The sequence below is a fragment of the Kogia breviceps genome, chromosome 4, assembly GCF_026419965.1.
Source record: "Kogia breviceps isolate mKogBre1 chromosome 4, mKogBre1 haplotype 1, whole genome shotgun sequence".
NCBI classification, from domain to species: domain Eukaryota; kingdom Metazoa; phylum Chordata; class Mammalia; order Artiodactyla; family Physeteridae; genus Kogia; species Kogia breviceps.
In genome coordinates this window covers 181804342-181827050 of record NC_081313.1, presented here as the reverse complement: position 1 = coordinate 181827050, position 22709 = coordinate 181804342, and the positions used below count along the sequence as shown (strand labels likewise).

Genomic DNA, 22709 nt, shown 5'->3' with positions numbered 1-22709 from the left:
GAGCCCGTGCTCCGCAATGTGGGAGGCCACAACAGTGAGAGGCCCGCGTACCGCAAAAATAAAAAAATAAATAAATAAATAAATAATAAAAAAATAAAAAGCATATCCTAAATAGTGCATGGGAAATGCTTGTGCTAAATACTTTATCAATTAAAATAAAACATTAATTTACTAATAATGCTAATAATTAACAAACAATGCTTAGATTTTTGTTTTCTTTTAAAAAATACTATCTTTAGTATATTCCCGAATGTTGCACAGGAGATACTTGATACTTTATTAAAATAAATAAAATTATTTGTTAATACTAATAAATAATGCTTTAGATGTATGAAAACACATAACTTTTAAAAAGCATATCCCAGGGCTCCCCTGGTGGCGCAGTGGTTGAGAGTCCGCCTGTCAGTGCAGGGCACACGGGTTTGTGCCCCGGTCCGGGAAGGTCCCACATGCCGCGGAGCGGCTGGGCCCGTGAGCCATGGCCAGTGAGCCTGCGTGTCCGGAGCCCGTGCTCCGCAACGCGGGAGGCCACAACAGTGAGAGGCCCGCGTATCGCAAAAATAAATAAATAAATAAATAAATAAATAAATAAATAAATAAATAAATAATAAAATAATAAAAAAATAAAAAGCATATCCTAAATAGTGCATGGGAAATGCTTGTGCTAAATACTTTATCAATTAAAATAAAACATTAATTTACTAATAATGCTAATAATTAACAAACAATGCTTAGATTTTTGTTTTCTTTTAAAAAATACTATCTTTAGTATATTCCCGAATGTTGCACGGGAGATACTTGATACTTTATTAAAATAAATAAAATTATTTGTTAATACTAATAAATAATGCTTTAGATGTATGAAAACACATAACTTTTAAAAAGCATATCCCAGGGCTCCCCTGGTGGCGCAGTGGTTGAGAATCCGCCTGCCGATGCAGGAGACACGGGTTCGTGCCCTGGTCCGGGAAGATCCCACATGCCGCGGAGCAACTAAGCCCGTGAGTCATGGCCGCTGGGCCTGCGCGTCCGGAGCCTGTGCTCCGCAACGGGAGAGGCCACAACAGTGAGAGGCCCGCATACAGCAAAAAAAAAAAATAATAATAAAAATAAAAAAATAAAAAATAAAAAATAAATAAAAAGCATATCCCAGGGATCCCCTGGTGGCGCAGTGGTTGAGAGTCCACCTGTCAGTGCAGGGCACACGGGTTTGTGCCCCGGTCCGGGAAGGTCCCACATGCCGCGGAGCGGCTGGGCCCGTGAGCCATGGCCACTGAGCCTGCGTGTCCGGAGCCCGTGCTCCGCAACGCGGGAGGCCAAAACAGTGAGAGGCCCGCGTATCGCAAAAATAAATAAATAAATAAATAAATAATAAAAAAATAAAAAGCATATCCAAAATAGTGCATAGGAAATGCTTGTGCTAAATACTTTATCAATTAAAATAAAACATTAATTTACTAATAATGCTAATAATTAACAAACAATACTTAGATTTTTGTTTTCTTTTAAAAAATACTATCTTCAGTATATTCCCGAATGTTGCACGGGAGATACTTGTGCTAAAGATCTTACCACGTGAGCTTCCCTGGTGGCGCAGTGGTTGAGAGTCAGCCTGCCGATGCAGGGGACATGGTTTCGTGCCCCGGTCTGGGCGGATCCCGCATGTCATGGAGCGGCTGGGCCCGTGAGCCGTGGCCGCTGAGCCTGTGCTCCGCAACGTAGGAGAGGCCACAGCGGTGAGGATCACGTACCGCAAAAAAGAAAGAAAAAATGTGTTCTTTATTAAAATAAATAAAATTATTTGTTAATACTACTAATAAATAATGCTTCAGATGTATGAAAACACATAACTTTTAAAAAGCATATCCTAAATACTGCATGGGAAATGCTTGTGCTAAATACTTTATCAACTAAAATAAAACATTAATTTACTAATAATTAACAAACAATACTTAGATTTTTGTTTTCTTTTAAAAATACTATCTTTAGTATATTCCCAAATGTTGCATGGGAGATATTTGTGCTAAAGATCTTACCATGTGAGCTTCCCTGGTGGCGCAGTGGTTGAGAGTCCGCCTGCCGATGCAGGGGATACGGGTTTGTGCTCCGATCCGGAAACATCCCACATGCCGCGCCCGTGAGCCATGGCCGCTGGGCCTACACGTCCGGAGCCGGTGCCCCGCAGCGGGAGAGGGCAGAGCAGTGAGAGGCCGCGTACCACAAAAAAAAGAAAAAAAAGAAATAAAAAATGTTCTTTATTAAAATAAATAAAATTATTTGTTAATACTAATAAATAATGCTTTAGATGTATGAAAACACAAAACTTTTAAAAAGCATATCCCAGGGCTCCCCTGGTGGCGCAGTGGTTGAGAGTCCGCCTGTCAGTGCAGGGCACACGGGTTTGTGCCCCGGTCCGGGAAGGTCCCACATGCCGCGGAGCGGCTGGGCCCGTGAGCCATGGCCACTGAGCCTGCGTGTCCAGAGCCCGTGCTCCGCAACGCGGGAGACCACAACAGTGAGAGGCCCGCGTATCGCAAAAATAAATAAATAAATAAATAAATAAATAAATAAACAAATAACAAAATAATAAAAAAATAAAAAGCATATCCTAAATAGTGCATGGGAAATGCTTGTGCTAAATACTTTATCAATTAAAATAAAACATTAATTTACTAATAATGCTAATAATTAACAAACAATGCTTAGATTTTTGTTTTCTTTTAAAAAATACTATCTTTAGTATATTCCCGAATGTTGCACGGGAGATACTTGATACTTTATTAAAATAAATAAAATTATTTGTTAATACTCATAAATAATGCTTTAGATGTATGAAAACACATAACTTTTAAAAAGCATATCCCAGGGCTCCCCTGGTGGCGCAGTGGTTGAGAGTCCGCCTGTCAGTGCAGGGCACACGGGTTTGTGCCCCGGTCCGGGAAGGTCCCACATGCCGCGGAGCGGCTGGGCCCGTGAGCCATGGCCACTGAGCCTGCGTGTCCGGAGCCCATGCTCCGCAACGCGGGAGGCCACAACAGTGAGAGGCCCGCGTACCGCAAAAATAAATAAATAAATAATAAAAAAATAAAAAGCATATCCTAAATAGTGCATGGGAAATGCTTGTGCTAAATACTTTATCAATTAAAATAAAACATTAATTTACTAATAATGCTAATAATTAACAAACAATGCTTAGATTTTTGTTTTCTTTTAAAAAATACTATCTTTAGTATATTCCCGAATGTTGCACGGGAGATACTTGATACTTTATTAAAATAAATAAAATTATTTGTTAATACTAATAAATAATGCTTTAGATGTATGAAAACACATAACTTTTAAAAAGCATATCCCAGGGCTCCCCTGGTGGCGCAGTGGTTGAGAGTCCGCCTGTCAGTGCAGGGCACACGGGTTTGTGCCCCGGTCCGGGAAGGTCCCACATGCCGCGGAGCGGCTGGGCCCGTGAGCCATGGCCAGTGAGCCTGCGTGTCCGGAGCCCGTGCTCCGCAACGCGGGAGGCCAAAACAGTGAGAGGCCCGCGTATCGCAAAAATAAATAAATAAATAAATAAATAATAAAAAAATAAAAAGCATATCCAAAATAGTGCATGGGAAATGCTTGTGCTAAATACTTTATCAATTAAAATAAAACATTAATTTACTAATAATGCTAACAATTAACAAACAATACTTAGATTTTTGTTTTCTTTTAAAAAATACTATCTTCAGTATATTCCCGAATGTTGCACGGGAGATACTTGTGCTAAAGATCTTACCACGTGAGCTTCCCTGGTGGCGCAGTGGTTGAGAGTCAGCCTGCCGATGCAGGGGACGTGGGTTCGTGCCCCGGTCCAGGAGGATCCCGCATGTCATGGAGCGGCTGGGCCCGTGAGCCATGGTTGCTTATCCTGCGCGTCCGGAGCCCGTGCTCCGCAACGCGGGAGGCCACAACACTGAGAGGCCTGCGTACCGCAAAATTAAATAAATAAATAAAAAATAAATTTAAAAAATTTAAAAAAAATATAAAGCATATCCTAAATAACGCAGGAGAAATGCTTGTGCTAAATACTTTATCAATTAAAATAAAACATTAATTTACTAATAATGCTAATAATTAACAAACAATATTTAGATTTTTCTTTTAAAAATACTATCTTTAGTATATTCCCGAATATTGCACGGGAGATACTTGTGCTAAAGATCTTACCATATGAGCTTCCCTGGTGGCGCAGTGGTTGAGAGCCCGCCTGCCGATGCAGGGGACGCGGGTTCGTCCCCGGGTCCGGGAGGATCCGACATGCCGCGGAGCGGCTGGGACCGTGAGCTATGGCCGCTGGGCCTACACGTCCGGAGCTGGTGCCCCGCGGCGGGAGAGCCCACAGCAGTGAGAGGCCGCGTACTGCAAAAAAAAAAAAAAAGAAATAAAAAATGTTCCTTATTAAAATAAATAAAATTATTTAATACTAATAAATAATGCTTCAGATGTATGAAAACACATAACTTTTAAAAAGCATATCCCAGGGCTCCCCTGGTGGCGCAGTGGTTGAGAGTCCGCCTGCCAGTGCAGGGCACACGGGTTTGTGCCCCGGTCCGGGAAGATCCCACATGCCGCAGAGCGGCTGGGCCCATGAGCCATGGCCGCTGAGCCTGCGTGTCCGGAGCCCGTGCTCCGCAATGTGGGAGGCCACAACAGTGAGAGGCCCGCGTACCGCAAAAATAAAAAAATAAATAAATAAATAAATAATAAAAAAATAAAAAGCATATCCTAAATAGTGCATGGGAAATGCTTGTGCTAAATACTTTATCAATTAAAATAAAACATTAATTTACTAATAATGCTAATAATTAACAAACAATGCTTAGATTTTTGTTTTCTTTTAAAAAATACTATCTTTAGTATATTCCCGAATGTTGCACAGGAGATACTTGATACTTTATTAAAATAAATAAAATTATTTGTTAATACTAATAAATAATGCTTTAGATGTATGAAAACACATAACTTTTAAAAAGCATATCCCAGGGCTCCCCTGGTGGCGCAGTGGTTGAGAGTCCGCCTGTCAGTGCAGGGCACACGGGTTTGTGCCCCGGTCCGGGAAGGTCCCACATGCCGCGGAGCGGCTGGGCCCGTGAGCCATGGCCAGTGAGCCTGCGTGTCCGGAGCCCGTGCTCCGCAACGCGGGAGGCCACAACAGTGAGAGGCCCGCGTATCGCAAAAATAAATAAATAAATAAATAAATAAATAAATAAATAAATAAATAATAAAATAATAAAAAAATAAAAAGCATATCCTAAATAGTGCATGGGAAATGCTTGTGCTAAATACTTTATCAATTAAAATAAAACATTAATTTACTAATAATGCTAATAATTAACAAACAATGCTTAGATTTTTGTTTTCTTTTAAAAAATACTATCTTTAGTATATTCCCGAATGTTGCACGGGAGATACTTGATACTTTATTAAAATAAATAAAATTATTTGTTAATACTAATAAATAATGCTTTAGATGTATGAAAACACATAACTTTTAAAAAGCATATCCCAGGGCTCCCCTGGTGGCGCAGTGGTTGAGAATCCGCCTGCCGATGCAGGAGACACGGGTTCGTGCCCTGGTCCGGGAAGATCCCACATGCCGCGGAGCAACTAAGCCCGTGAGTCATGGCCGCTGGGCCTGCGCGTCCGGAGCCTGTGCTCCGCAACGGGAGAGGCCACAACAGTGAGAGGCCCGCATACAGCAAAAAAAAAAAATAATAATAAAAATAAAAAAATAAAAAATAAAAAATAAATAAAAAGCATATCCCAGGGATCCCCTGGTGGCGCAGTGGTTGAGAGTCCACCTGTCAGTGCAGGGCACACGGGTTTGTGCCCCGGTCCGGGAAGGTCCCACATGCCGCGGAGCGGCTGGGCCCGTGAGCCATGGCCACTGAGCCTGCGTGTCCGGAGCCCGTGCTCCGCAACGCGGGAGGCCACAACAGTGAGAGGCCCGCGTATCGCAAAAATAAATAAATAAATAAATAAATAATAAAAAAATAAAAAGCATATCCAAAATAGTGCATAGGAAATGCTTGTGCTAAATACTTTATCAATTAAAATAAAACATTAATTTACTAATAATGCTAATAATTAACAAACAATACTTAGATTTTTGTTTTCTTTTAAAAAATACTATCTTCAGTATATTCCCGAATGTTGCACGGGAGATACTTGTGCTAAAGATCTTACCACGTGAGCTTCCCTGGTGGCGCAGTGGTTGAGAGTCAGCCTGCCGATGCAGGGGACATGGTTTCGTGCCCCGGTCTGGGCGGATCCCGCATGTCATGGAGCGGCTGGGCCCGTGAGCCGTGGCCGCTGAGCCTGTGCTCCGCAACGTAGGAGAGGCCACAGCGGTGAGGATCACGTACCGCAAAAAAGAAAGAAAAAATGTGTTCTTTATTAAAATAAATAAAATTATTTGTTAATACTACTAATAAATAATGCTTCAGATGTATGAAAACACATAACTTTTAAAAAGCATATCCTAAATACTGCATGGGAAATGCTTGTGCTAAATACTTTATCAACTAAAATAAAACATTAATTTACTAATAATTAACAAACAATACTTAGATTTTTGTTTTCTTTTAAAAATACTATCTTTAGTATATTCCCAAATGTTGCATGGGAGATATTTGTGCTAAAGATCTTACCATGTGAGCTTCCCTGGTGGCGCAGTGGTTGAGAGTCCGCCTGCCGATGCAGGGGATACGGGTTTGTGCTCCGATCCGGAAACATCCCACATGCCGCGCCCGTGAGCCATGGCCGCTGGGCCTACACGTCCGGAGCCGGTGCCCCGCAGCGGGAGAGGGCAGAGCAGTGAGAGGCCGCGTACCACAAAAAAAAGAAAAAAAAGAAATAAAAAATGTTCTTTATTAAAATAAATAAAATTATTTGTTAATACTAATAAATAATGCTTTAGATGTATGAAAACACAAAACTTTTAAAAAGCATATCCCAGGGCTCCCCTGGTGGCGCAGTGGTTGAGAGTCCGCCTGTCAGTGCAGGGCACACGGGTTTGTGCCCCGGTCCGGGAAGGTCCCACATGCCGCGGAGCGGCTGGGCCCGTGAGCCATGGCCACTGAGCCTGCGTGTCCAGAGCCCGTGCTCCGCAACGCGGGAGACCACAACAGTGAGAGGCCCGCGTATCGCAAAAATAAATAAATAAATAAATAAATAAATAAATAAACAAATAACAAAATAATAAAAAAATAAAAAGCATATCCTAAATAGTGCATGGGAAATGCTTGTGCTAAATACTTTATCAATTAAAATAAAACATTAATTTACTAATAATGCTAATAATTAACAAACAATGCTTAGATTTTTGTTTTCTTTTAAAAAATACTATCTTTAGTATATTCCCGAATGTTGCACGGGAGATACTTGATACTTTATTAAAATAAATAAAATTATTTGTTAATACTAATAAATAATGCTTTAGATGTATGAAAACACATAACTTTTAAAAAGCATATCCCAGGGCTCCCCTGGTGGCGCAGTGGTTGAGAATCCGCCTGCCGATGCAGGAGACACGGGTTCGTGCCCTGGTCCGGGAAGATCCCACATGCCGCGGAGCAACTAAGCCCGTGAGTCATGGCCGCTGGGCCTGCGCGTCCGGAGCCTGTGCTCCGCAACGGGAGAGGCCACAACAGTGAGAGGCCCGCATACAGCAAAAAAAAAAAATAATAATAAAAATAAAAAAATAAAAAATAAAAAATAAATAAAAAGCATATCCCAGGGATCCCCTGGTGGCGCAGTGGTTGAGAGTCCACCTGTCAGTGCAGGGCACACGGGTTTGTGCCCCGGTCCGGGAAGGTCCCACATGCCGCGGAGCGGCTGGGCCCGTGAGCCATGGCCACTGAGCCTGCGTGTCCAGAGCCCGTGCTCCGCAACGCGGGAGACCACAACAGTGAGAGGCCCGCGTATCGCAAAAATAAATAAATAAATAAATAAATAAATAAATAAATAAATAATAAAATAATAAAAAAATAAAAAGCATATCCTAAATAGTGCATGGGAAATGCTTGTGCTAAATACTTTATCAATTAAAATAAAACATTAATTTACTAATAATGCTAATAATTAACAAACAATGCTTAGATTTTTGTTTTCTTTTAAAAAATACTATCTTTAGTATATTCCCGAATGTTGCACGGGAGATACTTGATACTTTATTAAAATAAATAAAATTATTTGTTAATACTAATAAATAATGCTTTAGATGTATGAAAACACATAACTTTTAAAAAGCATATCCCAGGGCTCCCCTGGTGGCGCAGTGGTTGAGAATCCGCCTGCCGATGCAGGAGACACGGGTTCGTGCCCTGGTCCGGGAAGATCCCACATGCCGCGGAGCAACTAAGCCCGTGAGTCATGGCCGCTGGGCCTGCGCGTCCGGAGCCTGTGCTCCGCAACGGGAGAGGCCACAACAGTGAGAGGCCCGCATACAGCAAAAAAAAAAAATAATAATAAAAATAAAAAAATAAAAAATAAAAAATAAATAAAAAGCATATCCCAGGGATCCCCTGGTGGCGCAGTGGTTGAGAGTCCACCTGTCAGTGCAGGGCACACGGGTTTGTGCCCCGGTCCGGGAAGGTCCCACATGCCGCGGAGCGGCTGGGCCCGTGAGCCATGGCCACTGAGCCTGCGTGTCCGGAGCCCGTGCTCCGCAACGCGGGAGGCCACAACAGTGAGAGGCCCGCGTATCGCAAAAATAAATAAATAAATAAATAAATAATAAAAAAATAAAAAGCATATCCAAAATAGTGCATAGGAAATGCTTGTGCTAAATACTTTATCAATTAAAATAAAACATTAATTTACTAATAATGCTAATAATTAACAAACAATACTTAGATTTTTGTTTTCTTTTAAAAAATACTATCTTCAGTATATTCCCGAATGTTGCACGGGAGATACTTGTGCTAAAGATCTTACCACGTGAGCTTCCCTGGTGGCGCAGTGGTTGAGAGTCAGCCTGCCGATGCAGGGGACATGGTTTCGTGCCCCGGTCTGGGCGGATCCCGCATGTCATGGAGCGGCTGGGCCCGTGAGCCGTGGCCGCTGAGCCTGTGCTCCGCAACGTAGGAGAGGCCACAGCGGTGAGGATCACGTACCGCAAAAAAGAAAGAAAAAATGTGTTCTTTATTAAAATAAATAAAATTATTTGTTAATACTACTAATAAATAATGCTTCAGATGTATGAAAACACATAACTTTTAAAAAGCATATCCTAAATACTGCATGGGAAATGCTTGTGCTAAATACTTTATCAATTAAAATAAAACATTAATTTACTAATAATTAACAAACAATACTTAGATTTTTGTTTTCTTTTAAAAATACTATCTTTAGTATATTCCCAAATGTTGCATGGGAGATATTTGTGCTAAAGATCTTACCATGTGAGCTTCCCTGGTGGCGCAGTGGTTGAGAGTCCGCCTGCCGATGCAGGGGATACGGGTTTGTGCTCCGATCCGGAAACATCCCACATGCCGCGCCCGTGAGCCATGGCCGCTGGGCCTACACGTCCGGAGCCGGTGCCCCGCAGCGGGAGAGGGCAGAGCAGTGAGAGGCCGCGTACCGCAAAAAAAAGAAAAAAAAGAAATAAAAAATGTTCTTTATTAAAATAAATAAAATTATTTGTTAATACTAATAAATAATGCTTTAGATGTATGAAAACACATAACTTTTAAAAAGCATATCCCAGGGCTCCCCTGGTGGCGCAGTGGTTGAGAGTCCGCCTGTCAGTGCAGGGCACACGGGTTTGTGCCCCGGTCCGGGAAGGTCCCACATGCCGCGGAGCGGCTGGGCCCGTGAGCCATGGCCACTGAGCCTGCGTGTCCGGAGCCCATGCTCTGCAACGCGGGAGGCCACAACAGTGAGAGGCCCGCGTACCGCAAAAATAAATAAATAAATAATAAAAAAATAAAAAGCATATCCTAAATAGTGCATGGGAAATGCTTGTGCTAAATACTTTATCAATTAAAATAAAACATTAATTTACTAATAATGCTAATAATTAACAAACAATGCTTAGATTTTTGTTTTCTTTTAAAAAATACTATCTTTAGTATATTCCCGAATGTTGCACGGGAGATACTTGATACTTTATTAAAATAAATAAAATTATTTGTTAATACTAATAAATAATGCTTTAGATGTATGAAAACACATAACTTTTAAAAAGCATATCCCAGGGCTCCCCTGGTGGCGCAGTGGTTGAGAGTCCGCCTGTCAGTGCAGGGCACACGGGTTTGTGCCCCGGTCCGGGAAGGTCCCACATGCCGCGGAGCGGCTGGGCCCGTGAGCCATGGCCACTGAGCCTGCGTGTCCGGAGCCCGTGCTCCGCAACGCGGGAGGCCAAAACAGTGAGAGGCCCGCGTATCGCAAAAATAAATAAATAAATAAATAAATAATAAAAAAATAAAAAGCATATCCAAAATAGTGCATAGGAAATGCTTGTGCTAAATACTTTATCAATTAAAATAAAACATTAATTTACTAATAATGCTAATAATTAACAAACAATACTTAGATTTTTGTTTTCTTTTAAAAAATACTATCTTCAGTATATTCCCGAATGTTGCACGGGAGATACTTGTGCTAAAGATCTTACCACGTGAGCTTCCCTGGTGGCGCAGTGGTTGAGAGTCAGCCTGCCGATGCAGGGGACATGGTTTCGTGCCCCGGTCTGGGCGGATCCCGCATGTCATGGAGCGGCTAGGCCCGTGTGCCGTGGCCGCTGAGCCTGTGCTCCGCAACGTAGGAGAGGCCACAGCGGTGAGGATCACGTACCGCAAAAAAGAAAGAAAAAATGTGTTCTTTATTAAAATAAATAAAATTATTTGTTAATACTACTAATAAATAATGCTTCAGATGTATGAAAACACATAACTTTTAAAAAGCATATCCTAAATACTGCATGGGAAATGCTTGTGCTAAATACTTTATCAACTAAAATAAAACATTAATTTAGTAATAATTAACAAACAATACTTAGATTTTTGTTTTCTTTTAAAAATACTATCTTTAGTATATTCCCAAATGTTGCATGGGAGATATTTCTGCTAAAGATCTTACCATGTGAGCTTCCCTGGTGGCGCAGTGGTTGAGAGTCCACCTGCCGATGCAGGGGATACGGGTTTGTGCTCCGATCCGGAAACATCCCACATGCCGCGCCCGTGAGCCGTGGCCGCTGGGCCTACACGTCCGGAGCCGTTGCCCCGCAGCGGGAGAGGGCAGAGCAGTGAGAGGCCGCGTACCGCAAAAAAAAGAAAAAAAAGAAATAAAAAATGTTCTTTATTAAAATAAATAAAATTATTTGTTAATACTAATAAATAATGCTTTAGATGTATGAAAACACAAAACTTTTAAAAAGCATATCCCAGGGCTCCCCTGGTGGCGCAGTGGTTGAGAGTCCGCCTGTCAGTGCAGGGCACACGGGTTTGTGCCCCGGTCCGGGAAGGTCCCAGATGCCGCGGAGCGGCTGGGCCCGTGAGCCATGGCCACTGAGCCTGCGTGTCCAGAGCCCGTGCTCCGCAACGCGGGAGACCACAACAGTGAGAGGCCCGCGTATCGCAAAAATAAATAAATAAATAAATAAATAAATAAATAAACAAATAATAAAATAATAAAAAAATAAAAAGCATATCCTAAATAGTGCATGGGAAATGCTTGTGCTAAATACTTTATCAATTAAAATAAAACATTAATTTACTAATAATGCTAATAATTAACAAACAATGCTTAGATTTTTGTTTTCTTTTAAAAAATACTATCTTTAGTATATTCCCGAATGTTGCACGGGAGATACTTGATACTTTATTAAAATAAATAAAATTATTTGTTAATACTCATAAATAATGCTTTAGATGTATGAAAACACATAACTTTTAAAAAGCATATCCCAGGGCTCCCCTGGTGGCGCAGTGGTTGAGAGTCCGCCTGTCAGTGCAGGGCACACGGGTTTGTGCCCCGGTCCGGGAAGGTCCCACATGCCGCGGAGCGGCTGGGCCCGTGAGCCATGGCCACTGAGCCTGCGTGTCCGGAGCCCATGCTCCGCAACGCGGGAGGCCACAACAGTGAGAGGCCCGCGTACCGCAAAAATAAATAAATAAATAATAAAAAAATAAAAAGCATATCCTAAATAGTGCATGGGAAATGCTTGTGCTAAATACTTTATCAATTAAAATAAAACATTAGGGGCTTCCCTGGTGGCGCAGTGGTTGAGAATCTGCCTGCTAATGCAGAAGACATGGGTTCGAGCCCTGGTCTGGGAAGATCCCACATGCCGCGGAGCAATTAGGCCCGTGAGCCACACTACTGAGCCTGCGCGTCTGGAGCCTGTGCTCCGCAACAAGAGAGGCCGCGATAGTGAGAGGCCCGCGCACCGCGATGAAGAGTGGCCCCTGCTTGCCACAACTAGAGGAAAGCCCTCGCACAGAAACGAAGACCCAACACAGCCATAAATAAATAAATAAATTTAAAAAAAAAAAAAAAAAAAAAAAAAATAAAACATTAATTTACTAATAATGCTAATAATTAACAAACAATGCTTAGATTTTTGTTTTCTTTTAAAAAATACTATCTTTAGTATATTCCCGAATGTTGAACGGGAGATACTTGATACTTTATTAAAATAAATAAAATTATTTGTTAATACTAATAAATAATGCTTTAGATGTATGAAAACACATAACTTTTAAAAAGCATATCCCAGGGCTCCCCTGGTGGCGCAGTGGTTGAGAGTCCGCCTGTCAGTGCAGGGCACACGGGTTTGTGCCCCGGTCCGGGAAGGTCACACATGCCGCGGAGCGGCTGGGCCCGTGAGCCATGGCCACTGAGCCTGCGTGTCCGGAGCCCGTGCTCCGCAACGCGGGAGGCCACAACAGTGAGAGGCCCGCGTATCGCAAAAATAAATAAATAAATAAATAAATAAATAAATAAATAAATAAATAATAAAATAATAAAAAAATAAAAAGCATAACCTAAATAGTGCATGGGAAATGCTTGTGCTAAATACTTTATCAATTAAAATAAAACATTAATTTACTAATAATGCTAATAATTAACAAACAATGCTTAGATTTTTGTTTTCTTTTAAAAAATACTATCTTTAGTATATTCCCGAATGTTGCACGGGAGATACTTGATACTTTATTAAAATAAATAAAATTATTTGTTAATACTAATAAATAATGCTTTAGATGTATGAAAACACATAACTTTTAAAAAGCATATCCCAGGGCTCCCCTGGTGGCGCAGTGGTTGAGAATCCGCCTGCCGATGCAGGAGACACGGGTTCGTGCCCTGGTCCGGGAAGATCCCACATGCCGCGGAGCAACTAAGCCCGTGAGTCATGGCCGCTGGGCCTGCGCGTCCGGAGCCTGTGCTCCGCAACGGGAGAGGCCACAACAGTGAGAGGCCCGCATACAGCAAAAAAAAAAAATAATAATAAAAATAAAAAAATAAAAAATAAAAAAAAAATAAAAAGCATATCCCAGGGATCCCCTGGTGGCGCAGTGGTTGAGAGTCCACCTGTCAGTGCAGGGCACACGGGTTTGTGCCCCGGTCCGGGAAGGTCCCACATGCCGCGGAGCGGCTGGGCCCGTGAGCCATGGCCACTGAGCCTGCGTGTCCGGAGCCCGTGCTCCGCAACGCGGGAGGCCAAAACAGTGAGAGGCCCGCGTATCGCAAAAATAAATAAATAAATAAATAAATAATAAAAAAATAAAAAGCATATCCAAAATAGTGCATAGGAAATGCTTGTGCTAAATACTTTATCAATTAAAATAAAACATTAATTTACTAATAATGCTAATAATTAACAAACAATACTTAGATTTTTGTTTTCTTTTAAAAAATACTATCTTCAGTATATTCCCGAATGTTGCACGGGAGATACTTGTGCTAAAGATCTTACCACGTGAGCTTCCCTGGTGGCGCAGTGGTTGAGAGTCAGCCTGCCGATGCAGGGGACATGGTTTCGTGCCCCGGTCTGGGCGGATCCCGCATGTCATGGAGCGGCTGGGCCCGTGAGCCGTGGCCGCTGAGCCTGTGCTCCGCAACGTAGGAGAGGCCACAGCGGTGAGGATCACGTACCGCAAAAAAGAAAGAAAAAATGTGTTCTTTATTAAAATAAATAAAATTATTTGTTAATACTACTAATAAATAATGCTTCAGATGTATGAAAACACATAACTTTTAAAAAGCATATCCTAAATACTGCATGGGAAATGCTTGTGCTAAATACTTTATCAACTAAAATAAAACATTAATTTACTAATAATTAACAAACAATACTTAGATTTTTGTTTTCTTTTAAAAATACTATCTTTAGTATATTCCCAAATGTTGCATGGGAGATATTTGTGCTAAAGATCTTACCATGTGAGCTTCCCTGGTGGCGCAGTGGTTGAGAGTCCGCCTGCCGATGCAGGGGATACGGGTTTGTGCTCCGATCCGGAAACATCCCACATGCCGCGCCCGTGAGCCATGGCCGCTGGGCCTACACGTCCGGAGCCGGTGCCCCGCAGCGGGAGAGGGCAGAGCAGTGAGAGGCTGCGTACCGCAAAAAAAAGAAAAAAAAGAAATAAAAAATGTTCTTTATTAAAATAAATAAAATTATTTGTTAATACTAATAAATAATGCTTTAGATGTATGAAAACACATAACTTTTAAAAAGCATATCCCAGGGCTCCCCTGGTGGCGCAGTGGTTGAGAGTCCGCCTGTCAGTGCAGGGCACACGGGTTTGTGCCCCGGTCCGGGAAGGTCCCACATGCCGCGGAGCGGCTGGGCCCGTGAGCCATGGCCACTGAGCCTGCGTGTCCGGAGCCCATGCTCTGCAACGCGGGAGGCCACAACAGTGAGAGGCCCGCGTACCGCAAAAATAAATAAATAAATAATAAAAAAATAAAAAGCATATCCTAAATAGTGCATGGGAAATGCTTGTGCTAAATACTTTATCAATTAAAATAAAACATTAATTTACTAATAATGCTAACAATTAACAAACAATACTTAGATTTTTGTTTTCTTTTAAAAAATACTGTCTTCAGTATATTCCCGAATGTTGCACGGGAGATACTTGATACTTTATTAAAATAAATAAAATTATTTGTTAATACTAATAAATAATGCTTTAGATGTATGAAAACACATAACTTTTAAAAAGCATATCCCAGGGCTCCCCTGGTGGCGCAGTGGTTGAGAGTCCGCCTGTCAGTGCAGGGCACACGGGTTTGTGCCCCGGTCCGGGAAGGTCACACATGCCGCGGAGCGGCTGGGCCCGTGAGCCATGGCCACTGAGCCTGCGTGTCCGGAGCCCGTGCTCCGCAACGCGGGAGGCCACAACAGTGAGAGGCCCGCGTATCGCAAAAATTAATAAATAAATAAATAAATAAATAAATAAATAAATAATAAAAAAATAAAAAGCATATCCTAAATAGTGCATGGGAAATGCTTGTGCTAAATACTTTATCAATTAAAATAAAACATTAATTTACTAATAATGCTAACAATTAACAAACAATACTTAGATTTTTGTTTTCTTTTAAAAAATACTGTCTTCAGTATATTCCCGAATGTTGCACGGGAGATACTTGTGCTAAAGATCTTACCACGTGAGCTTCCCTGGTGGCGCAGTGGTTGAGAGTCAGCCTGCCGATGCAGGGGACGTGGGTTCGTGCCCCGGTCCAGGAGGATCCCGCATGTCATGGAGCGGCTGGGCCCGTGAGCCATGGCTGCTTATCCTGCGCGTCCGGAGCCCGTGCTCCGCAACGCGGGAGTCCACAACACTGAGAGGCCTGCGTACCGCAAAATTAAATAAATAAATAAAAAATAAATTTAAAAAATTTAAAAAAAATATAAAGCATATCCTAAATAACGCAGGAGAAATGCTTGTGCTAAATACTTTATCAATTAAAATAAAACATTAATTTACTAATAATGCTAATAATTAACAAACAATATTTAGATTTTTCTTTTAAAAATACTATCTTTAGTATATTCCCGAATATTGCACGGGAGATAGTTGTGCTAAAGATCTTACCATATGAGCTTCCCTGGTGGCGCAGTGGTTGAGAGCCCGCCTGCCGATGCAGGGGACGCGGGTTCGTCCCCGGGTCCGGGAGGATCCCACATGCCGCGGAGCGGCTGGGACCGTGAGCTATGGCCGCTGGGCCTACACGTCCGGAGCTGGTGCCCCGCGGCGGGAGAGCCCACAGCAGTGAGAGGCCGCGTACTGCAAAAAAAAAAAAAAAGAAATAAAAAATGTTCCTTATTAAAATAAATAAAATTATTTAATACTAATAAATAATGCTTCAGATGTATGAAAACACATAACTTTTAAAAAGCATATCCCAGAGCTCCCCTGGTGGCGCAGTGGTTGAGAGTCCGCCTGCCAGTGCAGGGCACACGGGTTTGTGCCCCGGTCCGGGAAGGTCCCACATGCCGCGGAGCGGCTGGGCCCGTGAGCCATGGCCAGTGAGCCTGCGTGTCCGGAGCCCGTGCTCCGCAACGCGGGAGGCCACAACAGTGAGAGGCCCGCGTATCGCAAAAATAAATAAATAAATAAATAAATAAATAAATAAATAAATAAATAAATAAATAATAAAAAAATAAAAAGCATATCTTAAATAGTGCATGGGAAATGCTTGTGCTAAATACTTTATCAATTAAAATAAAACATTAATTTACTAATAATGCTAATAATTAACAAACAATGCTTAGATTTTTGTTTTCTTTTAAAAAATACTATCTTTAGTATATTCCCGAATGTTGCACGGGAGATACTTGATACTTTATTAAAATAAATAAAATTATTTGTTAATAATAATAAATAATGCTTTAGATGTATGAAAACACATAACTTTTAAAAAGCATATCCCAGGGCTCCCCTGGTGGCGCAGTGGTTGAGAGTCCGCCTGTCAGTGCAGGGCACACGGGTTTGTGCCCCGGTCCGGGAAGGTCCCACATGCTGCGGAGCGGCTGGGCCCGTGAGCCATGGCCACTGAGCCTGCGTGTCCGGAGCCCATGCTCCGCAACGCGGGAGGCCACAACAGTGAGAGGCCCGCGTACCGCAAAAATAAATAAATAAATAATAAAAAAATAAAAAGCATATCCTAAATAGTGCATGGGAAATGCTTGTGCTAAATACTTTATCAATTAAAATAAAACATTAATTTACTAATAATGCTAATAATTAACAAACAATGCTTAGATTTTTGTTTTCTTTTAAAAAATACTATCTTTAGTATATTCCCGAATGTTGCACGGGAGATACTTGATACTTTATTAAAATAAATAAAATTATTTGTTAATACTAATAAATAATGCTTTAGATGTATGAAAACACATAACTTTTAAAAAGCATATCCCTCGGGCTTCCCTGGTGGCGCAGTGGTTGAGAATCCGCCTGCCGATGCAGGAGACACGGGTTCGTGCCCTGGTCCGGGAAGATCCCACATGCCGCGGAGCAACTAAGCCCGTGAGCCATGGCCGCTGGGCCTGCGCGTCCGGAGCCTGTGCTCCGCAACGGGAGAGGCCACAACAGTGAGAGGCCCGCATACAGCAAAAAAAAAATAAAATAAAATAAATAAAAAAAATAAAAAATAAAAAAAAATAAAAAGCATATCCCAGGGCTCCCCTGGTGGCGCAGTGGTTGAGAGTCCACCTGTCAGTGCAGGGCACACGGGTTTGTGCCCCGGTCCGGGAAGGTCCCACATGCTGCGGAGCGGCTGGGCCCGTGAGCCATGGCCACTGAGCCTGCGTGTCCGGAGCCCGTGCTCCGCAACGCGGGAGGCCAGAACAGTGAGAGGCCCGCGTATCGCAAAAATAAATAAATAAATAAATAAATAAATAAATAAATAAATAATAAAAAAATAAAAAGCATATCCTAAATAGTGCATGGGAAATGCTTGTGCTAAATACATTATCAATTAAAATAAAACATTAATTTACTAATAATGCTAACAATTAACAAACAATACTTAGATTTTTGTTTTCTTTTAAAAAATACTATCTTTAGTATATTCCCGAATGTTGCATGGGAGATACTTGTGCTAAAGATCTTACCATGTGAGCTTCCGTGGTGGCGCAGTGGTTGAGAGTCGGCCTGTCGATGCAGGGGACGTGGGTTCGTGCCCCGGTCTGGGCGGATCCCACATGTCATGGAGCGGCTGGGCCCGTGAGCCGCGGCCGCTGAGCCTGTGCTCCGCAACGTAGGAGAGGCCACAGCGGTGAGGGTCACGTACCGCAAAAAAGAAAGAAAAAATGTGTTCTTTATTAAAATAAATAAAATTATTTGTTAATACTACTAATAAATAATGCTTCAGATGTATGAAAACACATAACTTTTAAAAAGCATATCCTAAATAGTGCATGGGAAATGCTTGTGCTAAATAGTTTATCAGTTAAAATACAACATTAATTTACTAATAATGCTAATAATTAACAAACAATGCTTAGATTTTTGTTTTCTTTTAAAAAATACTATCTTTAGTATATTCCCGAATGTTGCACGGGAGATACTTGTGCTAAAGATCTTACCACGTGAGCTTCCCTGGTGGCGCAGTGGTTGAGAGTCAGCCTGCCGATGCAGGGGACGTGGGTTCGTGCCCCGGTCCAGGAGGATCCCGCATGTCATGGAGCGGCTGGGCCCGTGAGCCATGGCCGCTGAGCCTGTGCTCCGCAACGTAGGAGAGGCCACAGCGGTGAGGGTCACGTACCGCAAAAAAGAAAGAAAAAATGTGTTCTTTATTAAAATAAATAAAATTATTTGTTAATACTACTAATAAATAATGCTTCAGATGTATGAAAACACATAACTTTTAAAAAGCATATCCTAAATACTGCATGGGAAATGCTTGTGCTAAACACTTTATCAATTAAAATAAAACATTAATTTACTAATAATGCTAATAATTAACAAACAATGCTTAGATTTTTGTTTTCTTTTAAAAAATACTATCTTTAGTATATTCCCGAATGTTGCACGGGAGATACTTGTGCTAAAGATCTTACCACGTGAGCTTCCCTGGTGGCGCAGTGGTTGAGAGTCAGCCTGCCGATGCAGGGCACGTGGGTTCGTGCCCCGGTCTGGGCGGATCCCGCATGTCATGGAGCGGCTGGGCCCGTGAGCCGTGGCCGCTGAGCCTGTGCTCCGCAACGTAGGAGAGGCCACATCGGTGAGGGTCACGTACCGCAAAAAGGAAAGAAAAAATGTGTTCTTTATTAAAATAAATAAAATTATTTGTTAATACTACTAATAAATAATGCTTCAGATGTATGAAAACACATAACTTTTAAAAAGCATATCCTAAATACTGCATGGGAAATGCTTGTGCTAAACACTTTATCAATTAAAATAAAACATTAATTTACTAATAATTAACAAACAATACTTAGATTTTTGTTTTCTTTTAAAAATACTATCTTTAGTATATTCCCAAATGTTGCATGGGAGATATTTGTGCTAAAGATCTTACCATGTGAGCTTCCCTGGTGGCGCAGTGGTTGAGAGTCCGCCTGCCGATGCAGGGGATACAGGTTTGTGCTCCGATCCGGGAACATCCCACATGCCGCGCCCGTGAGCCATGGCCGCTGGGCCTACACGTCCGGAGCCGGTGCCCCGCAGCGGGAGAGGGCAGAGCAGTGAGAGGCCGCGTACCGCAAAAAAAAAAAAAAAAAAAAGAAAGAAATAAAAAATGTTCTTATAAAATTATTTGTTAATACTAATAAATAATGCTTTAGATGTATGAAAACACATAACTTTTAAAAAGCATATCCCAGGGCTCCCCTGGTGGCGCAGTGGCTGAGAGTCCGCCTGCCAGTGCAGGGCACACGGGTTTGTGCCCTTGTCCGGGAAGGTCCCACATGCCGCGGAGCGGCCGGGCCCGTGAGCCATGGCCGCTGAGCCTGCGTGTCCGGAGCCCGTGCTCCGCAACGCGGGAGGCCACAACAGTGAGAGGACGGCGTACCGCAAAAATAAATAAATAAATAAATAATAATAAAATAATAAAAAAATAAAAAGCATATCCTAAATAGTGCATGGGAAATGCTTGTGCTAAATACTTTATCAATTAAAATACAACATTAATTTACTAATAATGCTAATAATTAACAAACAATGCTTAGATTTTTGTTTTCTTTTAAAAAATACTATCTTTAGTATATTCCCGAATGTTGCACGGGAGATACTTGTGCTAAAGATCTTACCACGTGAGCTTCCCTGGTGGCGCAGTGGTTGAGAGTCAGCCTGCCGATGCAGGGGACGTGGGTTCGTGCCCCGGTCCAGGAGGATCCCGCATGTCATGGAGCGGCTGGGCCCGTGAGCCATGGCTGCTGATCCTGCGTGTCTGGAGCCCGTGCTCCGCAACGCGGGAGGCCACAACACTGAGAGGCCTGCGTATTGCAAAAATAAATAAATAAATAAAAAATGATTTTAAAAAATTTAAAAAAAATAAAAAGCATATCCTAAATAATGCAGGAGAAATGCTTGTGCTAAATACTTTATCAATTAAAATAAAACATTAATTTACTAATAATGCTAATAATTAACAAACAATATTTAGATTTTTCTTTTAAAAATACTATCTTTAGTATATTCCCGAATATTGCACGGGAGATACTTGTGCTAAAGATCTTACCATATGAGCTTCCCTGGTGGCGCAGTAGTTGAGAGCCCGCCTGCCGATGCAGGGGACGCGGGTTCGTGCCTGGGTCCGGGAGGATCCCACATGCCGCGGAGAGGCTGGGACCGTGAGCTATGGCCGCTGGGCCTACACGTCCGGAGCTGGTGCCCCGCGGCGGGAGAGGCCACAGCAGTGAGAGGCCGTGTACTGCAAAAAAAAAAAAAAGAAATAAAAAATGTTCCTTATTAAAATAAATAAAATTATTTGTTAATACTAATAAATAATGCTTCAGATGTATGAAAACACATAACTTTTAAAAAGCATATCCCAGGGCTCCCCTGGTGGCGCAGTGGTTGAGAGTCCACCTGCCAGTGCAGGGCACACGGGTTTGTGCCCCGGTCTGGGAAAATCCCACATGCCGCCGAGCGGCTGGGCCCGTGAGCCATGGCCGCTGAGCCTGCGTGTCCGGAGCCCGTGCTCCGCAACGCGGGAGGCCACAACAGTGAGAGGCCCGCGTACCGCAAAAATAAATACATAAATAAATAAATAATAAATAAATAAAAAGCATATCCTAAATAGTGCATGGGAAATGCTTGTGGTAAATACTTTATCAATTAAAATAAAACATTAATTTACTAATAATGCTAATAATTAACAAACAATGCTTAGATTTTTGTTTTCTTTTAAAAAATACTATCTTTAGTATATTCCCGAATGTTGCACGGGAGATACTTGTGCTAAAGATCTTACCACGTGAGCTTCCCTGGTGGCGCAGTGGTTGAGAGTCAGCCTGCCGATGCAGGGCACGTGGGTTCGTGCCCCGGTCTGGGCGGATCCCGCATGTCATGGAGCGGCTGGGCCCGTGAGCCGTGGCCGCTGAGCCTGTGCTCCGCAACGTAGGAGAGGCCACAGCGGTGAGGGTCACGTACCGCAAAAAGGAAAGAAAAAATGTGTTCTTTATTAAAATAAATAAAATTATTTGTTAATACTACTAATAAATAATGCTTCAGATGTATGAAAACACATAACTTTTAAAAAGCATATCCTAAATACTGCATGGGAAATGCTTGTGCTAAACACTTTATCAATTAAAATAAAACATTAATTTACTAATAATTAACAAACAATACTTAGATTTTTGTTTTCTTTTAAAAATACTATCTTTAGTATATTCCCAAATGTTGCATGGGAGATATTTGTGCTAAAGATCTTACCATGTGAGCTTCCCTGGTGGCGCAGTGGTTGAGAGTCCGCCTGCCGATGCAGGGGATACAGGTTTGTGCTCCGATCCGGGAACATCCCACATGCCGCGCCCGTGAGCCATGGCCGCTGGGCCTACACGTCCGGAGCCGGTGCCCCGCAGCGGGAGAGGGCAGAGCAGTGAGAGGCCGCGTACCGCAAAAAAAAGAAAAAAAAGAAATAAAAAATGTTCTTTATTAAAATAAATAAAATTATTTGTTAATACTAATAAATAATGCTTTAGATGTATGAAAACACAAAACTTTTAAAAAGCATATCCCAGGGCTCCCCTGGTGGCGCAGTGGTTGAGAGTCCGCCTGTCAGTGCAGGGCACACGGGTTTGTGCCCCGGTCCGGGAAGGTCCCACATGCCGCGGAGCGGCTGGGCCCGTGAGCCATGGCCACTGAGCCTGCGTGTCCGGAGCCCGTGCTCCGCAACGCGGGAGGCCAAAACAGTGAGAGGCCCGCGTATCGCAAAAATAAATAAATAAATAAATAAATAATAAAAAAATAAAAAGCATATCCAAAATAGTGCATAGGAAATGCTTGTGCTAAATACTTTATCAATTAAAATAAAACATTAATTTACTAATAATGCTAATAATTAACAAACAATACTTAGATTTTTGTTTTCTTTTAAAAAATACTATCTTCAGTATATTCCCGAATGTTGCACGGGAGATACTTGTGCTAAAGATCTTACCACGTGAGCTTCCCTGGTGGCGCAGTGGTTGAGAGTCAGCCTGCCGATGCAGGGGACATGGTTTCGTGCCCCGGTCTGGGCGGATCCCGCATGTC

General features: G+C 42.3%; 1 protein-coding gene and 1 long non-coding RNA gene across 6 annotated transcripts in view; one reads left to right on the top strand and one right to left on the bottom strand.

Moving 5' to 3' along the window:
- LOC136794122 (uncharacterized) overlaps positions 1 to 22067 on the bottom strand; it is a 34147-nt gene extending 12080 nt beyond the window's left edge. The window contains exons 1-9 of one of the 3 annotated variants that reach the window (XR_010840489.1): positions 21888 to 22067; positions 21424 to 21555; positions 20689 to 20880; positions 20258 to 20443; positions 19528 to 19648; positions 16092 to 16283; positions 15661 to 15846; positions 4207 to 4398; positions 3776 to 3961 (exon numbers count right to left, since the gene is read on the bottom strand). This is a non-coding gene — a long non-coding RNA (uncharacterized lncRNA). Of the gene's footprint in view, positions 1 to 3775; positions 3962 to 4206; positions 4399 to 15660; positions 15847 to 16091; positions 16284 to 19527; positions 19649 to 20257; positions 20444 to 20688; positions 20881 to 21423; positions 21609 to 21887 lie in introns of those variants that run through there. The other 2 variants (XR_010840490.1, XR_010840488.1) reach the window with 2 other exon arrangements.
- APC2 (APC regulator of WNT signaling pathway 2) overlaps positions 1 to 22709 on the top strand; it is a 74135-nt gene that overhangs the window by 31982 nt on the left and 19444 nt on the right. The gene's annotated exons all lie outside the window — the stretch shown is intronic.